Genomic DNA, 19,176 nt, shown 5'->3' with positions numbered 1-19,176 from the left:
TCACTCAGATTTTAAATATTCTATAATCACAATTAAAAAATCTTAAACCACATACAACACATTTCAAATTGTTCTAAATTAAGTTATTTTTAGTTTCAATTAAACCAATGACCTTTCACGTGTGTTATAACTAGTGTAGTGTTATATATTAAAAAACTATATAGTATATGAATCGCATTTATTATGAATGGAATACATTATTTAGTATAATAATATCACTCATTACATTTTTATTTTTTATTGTTGTTTTTGGAAACATTCAGAGCGTACAACTGTGTAATGATCTGTATAATCACGAAGGGGTTGTTTGGGCTTAGTATTAACATTGTGGGGTTGGGTTTAGATAACCCTAACCAACGTTTGGGCCTCATTTAAACTAGGGTTTCCATAATATCCATTTTACCCCTTTAACCCCCATTCTTCTTTCTTCAAACTTGTCGAATTTTCTTCTTTCTTTCTCCTCTTCAATCCGTGTTCCCCCTTCCTTGAACCGTTCTACAAACCATCTTCAACCTATCCTCAACCCTTCCCTTTTTCTTCCTCAACTCCTTTATACACGCTACACAATTTTTTTTTAGCCAATCCGTATGTTTGTGAGAGCTTCGCCATTCGTTTTCTCGTCGAATTTTTTTCCCTTGGATCTAAAACCTTATGTTCTCTTCACAATACATCTCTAAATCGGTTCTACATTCTCTCTCACTCTTCGAAACTGTAATTCATTTTGTTAAATACTTCACTCCAACGGCGTTGCCTCTGAGACTTTTTGGTTTCCTTGAACGGCTGGGACGATTCCTTGCCTCTGAAACCTTGCCTTGCATGTTCGATGAGTCTTCTCGGTGAACATGCAAGTCCTTCATTGTTGCCCCCTGAAATTCCCCTTTCCGCTCGACTTCTCTTTTGTCGAGGTATTTTCCTTGTCGATCGGTGTTTTCCTTCACTAAGTTAGGACATGTGCTACACATTTCTTGTTGTGGCAATAGGTGATTTTCGAACATGGTAGGGAGGTAATTCTCAGTTTGAATTTTCTTTATTTTTGAAGTCGATGATGAGGTCTACGATTTTGATTTCAATTTATTTTTTTAGCATATTTAGATTTGTTTGCTTTTTTTTTATATGTTATTTTAAATTTTCATACTCTGTGCAAGTTGGGATCTGTTATTTTAATTTCTTTTTGCTTCCTGTTTGTTTAGGTTTGTATTTTGCTATGTTTTACCGATATTGGTTTGCTATGTTTCTATGTTTGTATGTACAATAGTTTCTATTGAGGTTGCTCTTTCGTCTCGGTGAGAATTGTACCTCTTTGGAGACTGTTCATTCTGAACTTGTGTTGCCTCTGTTTTTGTAATTTCCATTCACTTGCATTTACTTGTTTATTTCAATATCTGTATAATGACGGATCTTTTGGGGAATCTATTCGACCTCTGTCACTATTCTTTGTTAATTGTTTTGTCTCTTCAATCCTTATGACAATTGATGTTTTGTTGATCTGTTATTTTAATTGATGTTTCTATACTAGAAATTCGGTTCAAATTATTGAACAGATTTATTTCCTCTGAGGCTATTTTTTTTCTAAAACCGTTTACATTTTTATGCTTACTATTAATGAACTTCGTTTTTAATTTTGATCTTGGGTACATTCGTCGATGTACACGGTATGTATTGTTTATGGTTTCTTTTTAAATTTTTCAATTACTCGACTAATTTAGAATAGTTTGTGCTCACGTTGCTGTGTTGTTTCCTAATTTTCGTTTTCTTTTGCAGGGCATCGACCTTCATAATACCCTTGTAAGAGGTACTATGGATTAGCCGTTTGTAGTATATTTTTTATTTTCTTGTCGTTTCATTTTGTTTACTGTTAAGACAATGTAATTTCAATTGAATTGTTCCCAACAAACTATCGATTTTGTAATTTGACTTCTTTTGGTCTTGTATTTAGCTGTTGCACTATAAAACGAACATTTCTAGTATACTTTTATTGTATGCACGCTAAAATTGTATCGCTCTAATTTTTTTCTCGCACCTTTATGTCTGCATTTGTTTCTTACAATCTACTTAGATTGCATTTCATGACTACTTGCCATGCAAAGATACTTGCCACATTAGTTGAAGAAAATTAGAAGCCACATAATTTTTTACAAAAGTGACTATGTTCATTTACAATAAAAACCATGCCCGCGAATTTAATGACAAAAAAATTGGAACTAAAAAAATTATCACATTACATTTCCATTGCTATGTTCATTTACAAAAAAAAAAAAAAAAAAATGCTTTCGCTAATACGTTTACCAATCATACTAAGAAAATTCTCCAAACTACTATCGATGGTTATTTTATCACATCTTAAGTTAACCATTTTTTTTCACATTACAAAACAAAGGTCTAAAACTATTTATATGTTTTCAAAGTTAACAACCACTGAGTTCATGATAATCTTTTTTAGTGCAATTTCGACGTGAGTGATGTGAGTTCAATAATTGACATGGTTAATTCGACCCACATAACATACACTATTTTTATATTTCTAATTGTTCTTAGTATTACTTATTTCAAATTAGGATTTTTGCTAGAGTTGTAAATATTTTTTTTATCATCTACATCCATCGTAAGTCTTACCATTTTTCAAATAGAATTTTTACAAGAGTTGTAGATATGTTTCCAATTCGCACTGTATGTTTACATTTTTTAAAATGTATATCACCATTCATGTGTAACACATGCGTTGTAGGTGTAATAACATTCTAATTACATACGTTCACAGTGGTTACCTTCCAATGGACTCACAAAACATTGTTGCAATACTAATTGTATTCACAGTTTTCCAACGTCAATTACTGCTAATGTTGGAGGCACTCATGAACGACAATAAGCGGTTAACACATACATCGTATGACATTAGGCATAGAATTAGGTAGCTAGCATACTTTCGTATGATCCACGTGTTGGACCTAATATGTCGCCAAAGTACTCGAATGGACAGGTGGACATTTGTCATTCTATGTCACTTACTAAGGATTGTTGCTGGTATTTTGTCGACAAAAATTGTCAAAGTGGAGGAAATGGTTGCAATGTTCTTGCACGTCCTAGTGCATCACATGAAGAATCGAGTCATCCAAAGGGACTTTGTTCGGTTCTTCACTCAAAGTTGCTTTTTGAGACTGTACAATTCATGGTAGCCAAAACAATTAACAAGACATAAATTTAGATTTACCAAGTTCTACATTGATCATACTACCCAATGAGAGCTTGGTTTTCGATTTAGGAATAAAAAAATCACAAAAGTTTCTATTTTGTAAAAAATGACTTATAATAAAATTAGTACAATTTGTTAATAAATTATTTTGAAATTGGTCAACCGTGTTTACTAGTTTAATAACATTAGACATAGAAAAAAAATTTGCAATAAGAGGAGTTCGACGCTTTTGTAAAAGAAAAAATGCAATAATAATTTCTTTCGTATATGTACAATGTAAATTAAAAAAAAACTATTTAAAAAAAATATTCATAATCCAACCCATATAATCCTTCCCCAAATACCTCTTATCATAAAATTAAATTTCTAAACGCTTCTCCCAAATAAGGATTATGATATAAAACTAGGTTTATCATAATACTAATTCTTCTGTAACTCAACCTTTTCTCCAAACGTATCCTAATGTTTATGTAGATTAATGAGGAAAAAAATAAAATATAATATAGTTTGTAATATTTTGGCAATAACGTAAGCTTATTTTAAATTATAGTACATATATCATACGCACGTGGCTGAGAAAATGTTTGTAAGCAATACGATAAATTAATTAATTAAAATCTTCACCTACCAATCAAAACAAAACTTTAAAAGCCTCCTCAGCTAAAAGGACCTTCAAATTTGACAAACGGAAAAAGAAAAATGTGAAATATAATAAAGGCATCTACCAATACTACAAAATGAATAAAAATATCTATAAAATATAGTAAAATTTTAGATTTAGTATTGGTAGACACTGATATAAGTAACATCAATATCACTTATAGACACTGATGTTGATATAAACTATATAATCTAGAAAGACAGAAAGACTTTTCTCTACATTTATCATTGGTATAATTTAAAATTTTGCTATATTTTATAGATAGTTTAACGATTTTTCCTTTTACAATAATTCTTCGATATAATACGTAGTATTAATTAAATAAATATTTTCTACCCTCTCCAATCTAAACTTTGAATTCAGTATTACTGTAGTTTTGATATATTTTAAATTTATTTATGTTGTAGTTATGAGATCTCTCTTAAAATTGTTTTTTGATTTAAAAAAATGAATTTTCAAATAATATTCTATAGAAAGTTAAAAAGGTAGTTTGGTAGTATGTTTTGTTTTTGCTTCCATTGCTTAATAAAACGACTAGACTTTGATTTAATGCAAAAGTTAGAATTAGAGAAATTTTAAAGAGCATTTGAGATATAAGTTTGGAAAGGGATGGTGTTTGGGTTTGGATGGCCAAATGTAGGGTTAAATGAATGTTTTGTGTAAAATGTGAAGTTGAATAGGAGTTTCCTTAATCGACATCTCTCAAACACTATTCAACACCTCTAAGTCTCCCATCTTCAATTTTTCTTTCTTTCCTTTTCATTCGTCTCTAATTTCTTCTTATCATTCTTTCTTCTTATACATTATCCTTTCATTTGTTTTTTAAAAGATTTAATAGTCAGGGAATTTTTTATGAACCTAACAAAACACCAAACTGCCCTGTAACAAGACCTATAAAATTAATCATTTTTTAAATATTTCAGGTTTGTCATTCCGTCTTTCTTCTTCTTCTCGCTGTGATTTCTTTCATCGTCTTCCTCCTCGTTGCGATTTCTTTCGTCGTCTTTCTTCTTTTCCTCTTTTTTTTTTTTCCGTTGCAATTTCTTTCTATCGTCTTTCTTCTTTTCCTCTTCTTTTTATATTTCGTTTAATCTTTCCATCATCTTTCTTATTTTCCTCTTCTTTTTTTTCCTATGCGATTTCTCTCCATCGTCTTTCTCCTTTTCTACGTCGTCTAAATTTGGGTAACCAAATCTAAACTATCGTGTACAAAAAATAGTAGAATCTAAAAGATCATGTATAAAGAATCTTGAAAAAAATCTTTTAGATTGGAGTAGCCAACACTACTACAAATTTGGGCTTTAACGACGAAAATTTTGCGTCATAAAAACTTTCAATGACACAATTTTCGCATCATTGAAGCCACTGTCAAGAAAGGCTATTTAACGACACTTTGGAAAACGTGTCATTAAATATGCTTAGATGACATCAAAATTGTGTCATTAATACCTTTACCTCGATGCAATAAATATGTCATCGTTATCTATAACTCGACACCAATATATTGACATCAATACCCTTACATTGACGCAAATCATGTGTCACCATTACCTATTACTCGACACGAATATATTGTCATTAATAACCTTATATTGACGCTTTAAATATGTCACCGTTATCTATACCTTGACACAAGTATATTGTCATTAATACCCTTACATTGACACTTTAAATGTGTCACTTTAATCTGTCACTCGACACAAATATATTGTCATTAATACTCTTATAACGATTCTTTAAGTGTGTCGCCTTTCAATATAACTCGACAGTAATATATTGTCGTTATAAATGTTTCGTTACACAAAATTGTTGTAAAAAAATGTGCTTTAATGACACTGTTTCTGTTTAATAAAGGCTTATATGTTGACACATGTTTGGTTTCGTTATCCTTCATTTTCGCAACACATATTTTTTCCGTCATATATTTCTTCTTTAAAAAAAATTAAATACTAAATTTCAGCATTACCTACATATGTTTGGAAAAATATTTATATTGATAATAAAAAATATAACTTACATTATCGGTAAATATTTTACAATAATCCAAAAGATAAATTTACTGTAATATTACATATATGTTTGATCTAATCTAATCAAACTGACGCATAAATGAGAACTTGATCGATACCACGGTCCATGGATTCTTCAACTACCTGTAAATTTGAAGAAAATGAACCTTAGCCAACATTCATTACGAAAAATGCATAAGCATAAGCATAAACATTAAGTACATGCCAAACAAAAATCATCTTCTTAATAAGCAGACCAATAAACTTTTCAAAATAAGCGCCCAAAGTTCATACAATCAAGGTTTTTAATAAAGACCCATAAGGAATGCAAAAGATTATAAAAAAAAGAACACCGACTACATAAGCATAGGCATAAACATAGTATATAAATATTGCAAATGTAAGTTTCGATTCAATCTTTACAGACCAATCAATGTTCTAGTTTGCATCAAGTTGAAACTTAGCATAAACTTACCCTTAGCCCCCTCTCCTCCAAAGTAATTACAAAACAACATGATGCCTATAACATATGTCTAAGCGGATTGAACAAAATAGCTTTTCAATGACTACCATAACTGTAGAATAGTCAACTCAACAAAGTATTGAGTTCATAAAACTTATGTCTAAGCGGATCGCACAAAATATATTTTCAATTTCTACCACTGCAGGATAGTCAAAGCAACATTCCTAAGTACATGTTAACATTATTACTAAAATAAAATAGTTAAGTTACGTTACAAAATATAAAGCACGCTTACCTCTTTCTTTTACTAAATCCCCACCCCCATATCTTGATTACTCTCCACAGAGGCATCTTCTTTCTTGCAAGCTCGGAAGCCCTAATAATGAATAGCAAACTACGCGTAAGTTATACAATTATTGTTTCATATGCAATATATTAACTCATTATTTGATCCCTAATGGAGTTCAAGATAAATTAAGTTAAGATCATTCTCAAAGTTATTCCAAGAATAAAAGTTGCAACCATTGTTATGAGAAAACAACAAACAATGTAACAAATAACAAACACTTTCAAATTTTACATACTCCAAAAATTCAAATAATATATAAAATCTTGTTGCAAAATAAGTAAGTTCCAAAACTTTCTTACCATGAGGATTGTGAAGTGTTGCTATCAAAAATCTCTTATAGTTCCTCTTCTATCAAATTAAAGAATCAACATGCTAAATTAGAAGAAAAATTGAAGAAACTCTCAAAGAAATTGAATACCCATGATCCTCTTACCTCTTAGAAGATTACCCCTTTATTGGAATAAAAGATTGATGAAATATCTTACTGAAATTTTTTCTCCATTGAAATAAAAGATTGTCGGAATATTTTTTAGAGAAAAAATGACAGAATGAGATGGGAGAGTTATGAAAAAAATGATATTTAGAGAGTATTTGGGTGAAAATTGGAGTTGGATTTATGAATGGATAAAAAATATAACTAAAAATTAAGATTTACAGAAAAATGGGTTATATATAGAAGAGAAATGAAAATAACCACTTCATGGGTTTTGAACTCATAAATTTAAGGCCAGGCACGCGCTCAATTTGACGGAAAGGGGAGGATTTTCGAAAAGTTGTTATATATTTACAAAATTGCCATTAAAAATATGTGAGAAAAATGATTTGCAGGCTATGAGATTCGAACACAGAATATCAAAGGTGCGCGTGTGAGAAGAAGACGACATGTGGCATGCGTAGATTGGCTGAAGAGTGGAGAAGGTGCACGCGGTGAAGTCTTTCGAAAATGGGGAATAAAGGAATATGCTCGATTGGGATTCGACCTCATGACCTTGAGGTGTTTTACGTGCGTGGAAGTATTGAATCTTTTTGGTAATTTACCAATTGGTATCTGATCTTCGATTTACCCATTTTTCTTTGTTCGGACTTCATTTTAAGTGTTTCTCATTGAATTGGCTTCGTAATAGAGTCTAGATTCTAATTCTGTATAAAATTATAAAAATAATGAATATATGCATGATATAGGTAGAGAGGGCCTAGGCTTTCCCGTTTTTGGTAGAGAGAGAAAATGTTGAGAGAAAATATGCTATTGTCATATAATTTTAATTGCCGTGAGAGAGGGAATTAATAAATGTTGAAATTTGAGGTTTTTTTTTTATTTCGAAATTTTTTAAATGACACAACAAATTTGTTGATAATTAACGACGCTTTAAATGTGTCAAGAAAAATTAAATTGTGTCAATAAATAATTTTCAACGACACAATTGTACCTCACCCCATCTTTTTTATTTCAGCGACATAATATCTTGATTGGTAGTGTCATTAAAACCCATTTTTCTAGTAGTCGGGGGAGAAGAGAAATCGAGCAGTCGAGATTCTTCGGCGACAGTCTCTTAGATTTTTAGGTTCGACAACAGTCCCTTAGACGATGTTTGCTTGTTCGACGGGGTTTACTTGTTCGACGGTGTGAGCTTCTTTGACGGGGTTTGCTTGTTCGACGATGTGTGATTAGTGGGTTTGACGGCAGTCTCTTAGATTTGGAGATGAGTTACGTTGTCTGAGTTTTTTGGTAGGGAGAGAGAGAAAATGTTGAGCAAATTGTAAAACTCTTTTTTAATGTTGCGCGAAGAGGGAATTGGAAAATTTTGAATTTTTGGTTTTTTTATTTCAAAATTTATTTAATGACACAAAGAATTTGTCGTTAATTAACGACATTTTAAATGTGTCAAGAAAAATCAAATTGTGACAATATAATTGTGTCAAGAAATAGTGTGTCACTTCTATTTTCAATGACACATTTTACTGCCACCCTACCTCTTTTTTATTTTTAACGACAAAATGTTTTGATTTGTAGTGTCGTGAAAACTCAAATTTGTACTAGTGCAAATGTAAACGATAGTGTAAAAAAAGTAAACGATTGTGTAAAACAACAAACCATCGTGTAGATAAATCTAAATGATCGCGTACCAAAATAATTAAAAAATCGTTTATCCAAATCTAAATGATCGTGTACTAAAGAATCTTGAAAAAATAAATGATTGTGTAGAAAAATCTAAACGATTGTGTAAAAAAAATAATCTAAACGATAGTGTAAAAAAATAATCTAAACAATCGTGTAAAATAAATTAAACGACCGCGTATAAAAAAAATTTAAAAGCTAAACGATCGTGTACCAAAAGAAAAACGATTTGCCTACCCAAATCTAAACAATCAAATCTAAATGATTGTGTAACCAATTTTAAGCGTAATAAAATCAAACGATCGTATAACCAAATTAAACGATAGAATTTAAAAAGTAATTGTCAAATTAAATGACCAAATTTAAACGATCTTGTACCAAATAATAGCCAAATCTAAACGATCGTGTACAAATAATAGTCAAATCTAAACGATCGTGTACCAAATATATTACGCACGCGTCTTGTACCAAATATATTACGCGCGCGTTGTTGACGGGACATTTTTAGTATTTTATACGGTGGACCTATGAGCTTTTTTCGTTTCGAAATTATTTTATACAGTATAAATATTTTGTCGCTTTGTTCTATTTGTAAAAAGACCCATAATAGTTATTTAAAGTGTATAATTAGTCATTAAAAAATGTATTGTATAAAAATAAAACTTTAAACCACAAAATTGACTATTTTTTTTTCTTTCTAAAGAAACTATTTAGACATATGCTCCTAGAAAAAATTAAAATGGTAAAAACATATTTTAGTTATGTGGTTAATTAGTTTATAGTTTAACTACATGACTTTGGTAAACTTTTCTTTTTCTTTTTTATTAAACATTTTTCACATTTTCAAAATTTTTTCCAAATTTATTTTGATCGGTGGGTACACATGAACTAAGTTATTTAGACACATTATTAAGCTTTCAAATTTGAAATTTGGGATACTAAATTAGTATAGTATTGTCATAGATACATAATAGGATACTGGTAAAGTGTTCATCAAATCTAAGACGGATATGGATATACTTAGCTAACCAGTGGTAGATCCAAAAATTTTATATTAGGGGGCATCAAATACTATATAATAAACACACTAAAAAATGTTAAAAAAATATCTCGACGTTTCACCGATTCACTACATTTGTAGCAATAAAGAAAGACCAACAATTTCCACATGATTTTTTGTAATGCAAATATGTGAATTTTAAAATTGCATCGAAAAAGAAAAGAATAAAAGAAAAAAGAAAGAATAATACATTTTTCATAAAATATCATTGAGAAAACAAAAGTTTGGATCACCGAATTGTTGCATTTTTTTTTAAATATTTGTTAGATAACAAATCACGACTAGAAAATAAGTTAGAGTTTTATCTTAGTTAAGTTTTTTTTCCCTATTTTTTAAAAAATATCTTCTTTTTAGGAAATAATTGAAATTTTTAGGAAAATTTGTTATTTGGGATAATTTAGGAAGAAATTTGAGGAAAGAAAATATTGATATTATAATAAAAACTATTTTGTGAAAATAGTTGCAAAAGGCAAGACTCAAACTCTCAACTTGAGAGTTGACATATTTAATATATCTTAATCCGATAGTTCCAAATTAATATTAAAATACAAAAATCGATAATGTGAGGGAGACACGTGTCCCCTGTCCTTAATAAATCTACCTCTATAGCTAATTGTTTGACCATATATTTATACCAACAAGTTTTATTTTGTTACAAAATAAGAACAATATAAACAACAGATGAACAATGAAGTAAAATAAGAGAAAAAAGTATAAAAGAGAAAGAGCAAAGAATAATAATTGAACTCAATTGTGGTGTCTACATTACAAAGCCACCATACACTGCTGCTATAGAGCATGTCATGTTATAGCCGGTTAAAATATGGAATTCATTAAGTATGTATGTTATAATATGTGATTCAATGGGAGGGTATTGAATTTTAGATAGCATATGTAGGTTATGATATCTACCTTATATATGCTTTACAATATATTATTAAGTCTAGAATACTCTTCCTTAGATATTCATATTGTATAAAATAAATGTCTCTTCAAAACTTTATTAGAAAAAAAATTCAATGAGAAAAAATCATAGTGAAGGAAAAAAGTACAATATTATTTTATATAATTTAGTAACTGTCTCATTAAAATCCTTATTAGGAAAACTCGATGGAAAAACCATACTGATCAAGAGAAAAAGAGTACAATATTTCTACTTCTCCTCATGGATACATCGCTTGAGTTCTTTGAATCATCACATTTAATGTTGTGCACCAAATTTTCAAATATTGATGTGCGTAGTGCTTTTGTAAATAAGTCTGTTAAGTTGTTTTTTGAAGAAATTTGTTGAACACTAATGCCGTCATTTGATGCTTTATTGTTCATATTAGAAAGCTATTGGCTAGCCTCACGAATAATCATCAGGATTTGAGCATGAAGTCAAGTAAAAGTTATTTTATTCTGCTTCATAGACTGTCATAATTATATAAAAGTTCTTCACGTACTAGATAACTTGTTTAAGATCTAGTTCCAATGGATTTGATAAATAATCTACAATCTTTACAACTAATTAGATTTGTGAGAAAAAAATAAATTCATGTAAACTAATTCTCAAATAAAAACATAGCATATGTTTAATTTTACTCCAAAAACTTATTTGGAGGAATATTATTTTTATGTACCAAACTTTTTTTTAAAAAAATACAACAGGTAGTGTATAAACTAGTAAATGTATAAGTGCTCTTGTTTCCCATAATTATGATTCTTCAAGACCTAAAATTATTTAGTATCTGATATCAGATATAATTTTTTCCACGCCAATTGAATGAACTTCCATAGAAATTTTCAATGATGGAACTAGTCTATATAAGATCTTTAATGCATAAATTGATGCAATCCCATATACTTTACGATTTAGTTGCAAGCTAAGATAAAACTTATCATCTCAATTTTTTTATAAGAAACTCTATTTGCCTTTTAAATCTCTTCAAGATTAATTTCTTAATCAAATCATCACCATATATATAAATATTAGATTATGATTTTTTTACTAACAAATATTTAATAGGATGATTATATATATCACATTCGTCAGTAATGTTTTATAAGAGCACTATGATGTATAATTCTCTAATATCTAACTTGTATGTATGATTTTGGTACGTTTTTAATCCTTCATGGATATAACTTGTCTCGTTTTATATGTTGTGACCTTATAATTTCATTTTTTTTCTTATAAATACTCCCACATATTTGACATCTTTGAATATCTTAACTGCTACTATTTCTCACGGTTTGAAAAATGATTTTATTTTTATTAGATTGTTTCTTTCCACATAAGTCAATATTTTCTATGTTGCTCTATTTTTTCAATTTATCTGAGAATATATTATTCTTCTTCATAAATAATATCATGAACAACATTGAATGCAAAAGTATTGTTAGCTTATTTAAATATGGTTCCATCTTTTTTTGTCACATATAATTTATCAAGATTTTTCTTTATTATACTCATTTACTTTAGGATTCTTACAGGTATTTATATTTAAGACTTCTTTTGGAATATCAATATTCTTAATCGAGTCATTAATTGACTACTTCTTCTTCGAGGATCTTTATCTTAGGAACCATTTATTTGTGTATGTCACACCCCCTCCCGGACTACCTGCTAGCTTAGACCCAAAGACGGCGTGAAGTCGACCGACAATGCTTTTCTCTACCTGTATTTGTCGATTCTGTTGAAATCTTTAACGTGATAAACTTGCTAATCTAGTATATAAACTATTGTACATGCAACATAACACAACGGATCCTAGACTAATCATAAACATAGATGAAGTGTAGCCCAAAAATAACTGATTCCCTGTGTATAATCTCAGATATCCCTTAAAACAGAACCACTCCAACAATCGCGTACACCACGACCCTTTTAACTTGTCCCTAGAATTTAACTTATTTTTAGTTGTTCTTTTATTCATGATTTCTTCATAAGACTTGTAGTAAATTGAATAAGCTTTCCAACCATACCAAAGAGAGATCCTAACTCCATCGGTATACCCTAAAATACTAAAAAAAATCAGAGATCTTCTAATTTCTCGTGAAAACCACCTGCCCTGTTTTCTTTGTCAAAATTCGCCCAATGAACATCAAAATTTGCTCAAGCTTTCTTCATAAAATTTGTTTGAAAATGAATTAGCTTTCAGTAAATTTAAACCTCACCTCTTAATTCTGTTTGTGTAGCTCAGAATCAATAAAAAACAAGAGATGTGCTTAGTGAACTATAGAGAAGTTGATCTTGCAAACTCCTTGTCTTCTTCAACAAACACTTCTTGAACTTCTTCTTCTTCCTTTCTTAGCTTTCTTCCCTCTAAAGTCCCTTTAAAATTTGATGCAGAAATGGTGAAAAAAATGATGAAGAAATGGATGAGGGAAACTTGGCGGAGGAGGGAAAGAGAAGAAGAAAATAAAAATGGAAATTTTCTTCTTTTTTCCTTCCTTTTTATCCTTTCTTTTCTTTTCTTTTTTTTTCCTTTTTATTTTTATAGAAAAAAACCATTAATTATATACTTAATTTTCAATTTCTTTTAGTCATTTTTGGTTCATGATTTCTTCATAAGAGTTGTAGTAAATTGAATAAGCTTTCGAACCATATCAAATAGAGATCCTAACTCCACCGGTACACTCTAAAATACTAAAAAAAACTAGAGATCATCTGATTTCGCGTGAAAACCACCTGCCCTATTTTCTTTGTCAAAATTCACCCAATGAACATTAGAATTTGCTCAAGCTTTCTTCATAATATTTGTTTGAAAATGAATTAGCTTTCAGTAAATTTAAACCTTACCTCTTAATTCTGTTTGTGTAGCTCGGAATCAATAAAAAACCAGAGATGTGCTTAGTGAACTACAGAGAAGTTGATCGTGCAAACTCCTTGTCTTCTTCAACAAACACTTCTTCACTTCTTCTTCTTCCTTTCTCAGCTTTCTTCCCTTTGAAGTCCCTCTGAAATTTGATGCAGAAATGGTGAAGAAATGGAAGGGGGAAACTTGGCGATGGAGGGAAAGAGAAGAAGAAAAGAAAAATGGAATTTTTCTTCTTTTTTTCCTTCCTTTTTTTCCTTTCTTTTCTTTTATTTTTTTTCTTTTTTCTTTTTGTAGAAAAAAACCATTAATTATATGCTTAATTTTCAATTTCTTTTATTCCTTTCATTTAAAAAAATCCACAGAAAAATATCGGGTTTACAATGTAGGAGTGACAAGTTGTTGCACTATGATATCAAATCTTAAATGTTGTCTTTGCAACCATTATGCATAACTTGGTCACTTTTTTACAACTATAAATGTTGTGTAAGTGCATCAGACATTTGATTTGTAACATTTTACAAATGAATTATCTTTTGTACTTTTTGTTGGAGTTTTTGTCTAAAAGATTTTATGGAATATATTTGACTAAATATCTTTGATTAATGAATTAAAAGATGAGATATTTAAGAGATAAAAGATTTTCCACTATTCTAGAAATCTTGTTGAGAAAAGAAGATTTATACATATATTATATATATGTATAAATAGGACGTTACGTAGTTGTTACTCGGGTGACGAAGAAACGGAAAAACATAAGTTGAAGAAGATCTTTCACGTCAGGGTCATCCGTAGAAGCTACTGGATTAACAAAGTTTCATGTGTTATTCTCTTCTGTTGTCCCTCTAGCTATTACAACTGTTATTAGCTTTAGTATTAACTGAAGACTTATTTGATTATCTTACTGTTTTTTCAATTGGTGTCAGAGCGGGTTATTAGATCATGGAGATAATCAGAGAGGGACCATCAGCTTCTCGTTCTCCTGTATTGGATGGTAAAAACTACTCTTATTGGAAGCCTCGCATGATATTTTTCATTAAAACCTTGGATGGAAAAGCATGGAGAGCACTTGTTGGGGGTTATGAACCTCCAATGGTCACTGTGAATGGAGTATTAGTGCCAAAACCAGAAGTTGACTGGACAGATGCTGAAGAACAAGCTTCAGTTGGAAATGCAAGAGCCATAAATGCTATCTTCAATTGTGTGGATTTAAACATATTCAAACTTATTAATTTCTGCACTACTGCTAAAGAAGCTTGGAAAATATTGGAAGTTGCATATGAAGGAACTTCTAAAGTGAAGATATCCAAACTACAATTGATAACTTCAAAATTTGAAGCCTCGAAAATGATTGAAGATGAGTCAGTCTCTAAATACAATGAGAGGGTTCTGGAGATGGCTAATGATTCGCTACTACTTGGTGAAAAGATATTTGAGTCTAAAATTGTTCGCAAAGTATTACGCTCTTTACCCAGGAAGTTTGACATGAAGGTCACTGCCATAGAAGAAGCCAAAGATATAACGACGGTAAAACTTGACGAGCTATTTGGGTCGCTACTTACTTTTGAAATGGCTATGTCGGATAGAGAAAGTAAGAAAGATAAGGGGATTGCCTTTAAATCAGCTTATGAACAGGAGACCACTGTAAATTGTTAGAAGATAAGGTCGATCAGATTAATTGCTGTACCGTGACGAACCACTGCCCTGAAAGCAATTTCGGCTGACCGTGGTGCTAATCGTTATGCCGGTTGCTCCCCAAGGTTAACACAGCTTCCCAGTACGAACATGCACTCATAAGTACAGGGAATAGAAACAAAGGGCTTATGTAAATGCTCAGAACGTAGGGTGAAAACGAGAGGATAGGAAGAGAGGAGGAGGTTGAAGCGAATATGTTTTTCTGTGTGAATGATGGAATGAGTTCTCTCCAATTTATAGAGGGCCAAAGGAGGCAGTGCATGGAAGAGAACGTTTATCGGGAAGAAGAGGACGCGAGCGAAGATCGTAAAAGTTTGACAGAGAGTGAACGTCGGACGAACACGTTTCACGATGAACGTTGAATTGTGCGAACGTACACCACGTACGTCGGAAGCCTTGACTGTGTAAATAGGTTACACGTGTCCAAGCTGTCATGCCAATGCAAAAAATAAAAAAATAGAAATAAAATTATATTCCTAAATTTCGCGCAAGCGCGGTTGCCCAAACTCGAGCCCGCCCGGACGAACGGCGGCGTGCGTGTGGGACAGGGTTATACTATCACCACTTACTAAGTTTGTAGTCCCCTTTAAAGATAGAGGTTTATATGTCCTCATCCCACTTCAAGATTTATCAATGTGGGACAAAGATTAATAGATTTGCTATTTGGGCCAAGCCCAATAAGTCATTTCCAATATAAATCAGTTTGATAATCAAGCTAATCAAGATGAGTCAATAGCTCTCTTAACGAAGCAATTCTCTAAGATGGCCAGGAAGTTCAAAAGTCTGAATACTGCTGGAAGAACTGAAAAAACTAGAAGACATGATGGTGAGAACTCTACAAGAAAGGTTAATGACCTCTCTTACAAAAGAAATAGCGACCATGATAAGAAAAATGAGGATGTGGGGAGGTCGTTTAGATGTAAAGAATGTGAGGGGTTTGGTCATTATCAGGCCGAATGTCCCACTTATCTCAGAAGATAAAAGAAAAATTATTGTGCTACCTTGTCTGATGAGGACTCAGATGATCATGGCATTAATGCTTTCACAGCGTGTATTACAGAAATCAACTCTGAAGTTGATAGTGAGTGTTTCGATAATGATGAGGATGAAGAGCTAACACTTGAAAAACTCAAAATGTTGAGGAAGGAAGACTCAGAAGCCAAAGCTATTCAAAAAGAAAGAATTCAAAATTTGATGGAAGAAAATGAACGATTGATGGGAGTCATATCATCTCTGAAAGTAAAATTGAAAGAGGTTCAGAATAAGTATGATCAGACAATTAAGTCTGTGAAAATGTTGAATTCTGGAACTAATAGCTTAGACTCAATCTTGAACTCAGGGCAGAATGGTTCAGGTAAATATGGTCTCGGGTTTGATGCTTCAACTAGAAGTGTCAAGATTACGCCAGAAGTAAAATTTGTTCCAACTTCAGTAAGAGAAACAACAAAACCAAGTTGTAAAAAGTTTAGTACCGATACAGGTGCTACATTTTCCAGATGGGTATGTTATTATTGTGGTAGAAGAGGTCATATTCGGTCATTTTGCTACAAATTACTAAGAGACATGAGACATCAACAGAAATCAAAACTTAGAAACTAGCAGAATAATTGTATGTTCGCCAAAAGGAACAATAATGTAAGGGGAACTCACATGATTTGGAGAGTGAAGACGTCTAAGAAGTGCAATGTTGCATTTACAACAGTTCAAACCCATGTTGATGCTTGGTACTTTGACAGTGGATGTTCAAAACATATGACTCACAATCAATCATTCTTTACTGAAATAGAAGAATGTGCCTCAGGTCATGTTACTTTTAGAGATGGAGCAAAAGGAAGAATTATTGCAAAAGAAAACATTGACAAAAGTAATCTACCCTGTCTTAATGAAGCTAGATATGTGGATGGAGTGAAGGCAAACTTGATTAGTATAAGTAAACTATGTGACCAAGGATACAATGTAAACTTTAACAACACTGGTTGTGTAGTTACAGACAAAAATAATCAAGTGTTCATGAGTGGCAGACGAGAAGCAGATAACTATTATCATTGGAGTTCCAATGGTTCAAACATATGTCACTTAACTAAAACTGATCAAACCTGGTTGTGGCATAGAAAATTGGGGCACATTGCTTGAGAAGTTTAGATAAAGTTATCAGAAACGAGGCGGTTGTAGGCATTCCTTCGTTAGACATCAATGGAAAATTCTTTTTGTGGTGACTGTCAAGATGGAAAACAAACCAAAACTTCTCACAGAAGGCTAAAGAAATGTTATACAATCAGAGTTCTTGAACTCCTACATCTTGATCTTAAGGGTCCCATGCAAACTGAAAGTTTGGTGGGAAAGAAGTATGTATTAGTTGTTGTGGATGACTACTCCCGATTCACCTGGGTTTGATTCTTAAAATGCAAATCAGATACTGTTAAATTATGTATCAGTCTATGTTTGAACTTGCAACGTGAAAAGGGGCAAAAGATAATCAGGATCCGCAGTAATCATGGGAAAGAATTTGATAATGAAGATCTTAATAATTTCTGTCAGACTGAAGGAATTCATCATGAATTTGCTGCTCCCATAACTCTTCAGCAAAATGTTGTAGTTGAACGGAAGAACAGAACGTTACAACAGGATCACTACACGATCTGGTACGACAGTCACATTGTATGAATTATGGAAGGGAAGGAAACCAAATGTTAAGTATTTTCATATTTTTGGAAGTACTTGTTACATTTTAACCGATAGAGAGCATCATCGGAAGTGGGATGTGAAATCTGATCAAGGGATCTTTCTTGGATATTCTTAGAATAGTCGAGCGTACAGAGTCTTTAATATTAAATTCAGAACTGTCATGGAAACAATCGATGTTGTGATTAATGATTTTGAATCTAATGTCAACCAGTTTAAGATTGAGGATGATGAGACCCATGTTACACCTGATGTTACTTCTACTCCTTTTGATGAAATGCCTAAAGGTGTTTCTCAGCCAGACAGTACGAAGACTAATTCAAAGAAAATAACTAATGAATCCATGAATGATGAACCTGTGCTTGTTGGAGTTTTTGTCTAAAAGATTTTATAGAATATCTTTGACTAAATATCTTTGATAAATGAATTAAAAGATGAGATATTTAAGAGATAAAAGATTTCCCACTATTCTAGGAATCTTGTTGAGAAAAGAAGATTTATACATATATTATATATGTGTATAAATAGGACGTTACGTAGTTGTTACGCGGATGACGAAGAAACGGAAAAACATAAGTTGAAGAAGATCTTTCACGTCAGGGTCGTCCGCAGAAGCTACTGGGTTCCAAAGGTATGATGATCTTATGTCTATAAGATCACCATGTTGATCGTAGTAACTATAATTGATGAGAGTAACAGACGAAACAGTGATTTGTGTGATCACAGAGATCTTTAGAGGGATCTAAAGACATTGTCAAAGATATTCACTCATGTGTCCAGGGGAGCCTGAAGCTAGACATTGTGAAGATAAGTAATTCAGGGGGAGCCTGGAGTCTGATGTCAAGACGCATGTCATTAAGTTATATTATTGAACAGAGTACCACAAGTTGTATCGATGAATATTGACTCAAGTGAATATTAATAAAGATTACTCATCAGGGCTGTACGTAGGTCCCCAGACGTAGGTAATATTAGACGAACTGGATTAACAAAGTTTCATGTGTTATTCTCTTATGCTGTCCCTCTAGCTATTACAACTGTTATTAGCTTTAGTATTAACTGAAGACTTATTTGATTATCTCACTGTTTTTTCACTTTTAGTTCAAAGTAATCTATATGATGATTAAAATAAGAGAAATACTTGTGCATTT

At 31.6% G+C, this 19,176-nt stretch overlaps 1 long non-coding RNA gene across 1 annotated transcript; it reads left to right on the top strand.

Moving 5' to 3' along the window:
- The first annotated feature begins 338 nt into the window (after positions 1-338).
- Positions 339-1,967, top strand: LOC103489663 (uncharacterized). The gene is made up of 2 exons (XR_537640.2): positions 339-1,004; positions 1,762-1,967. It is a non-coding gene; the product is annotated as an uncharacterized LOC103489663 (long non-coding RNA).
- Positions 1,968-19,176: the final 17,209 nt, after the last annotated feature.

Source organism: Cucumis melo, chromosome 1 (assembly GCF_025177605.1).
Source record: "Cucumis melo cultivar AY chromosome 1, USDA_Cmelo_AY_1.0, whole genome shotgun sequence".
Taxonomy (NCBI): Eukaryota; Viridiplantae; Streptophyta; class Magnoliopsida; order Cucurbitales; family Cucurbitaceae; genus Cucumis; species Cucumis melo.
The sequence above is the reverse complement of the archived record's forward strand: the minus strand, read 5'-3'. Positions and strand labels throughout refer to the sequence as shown.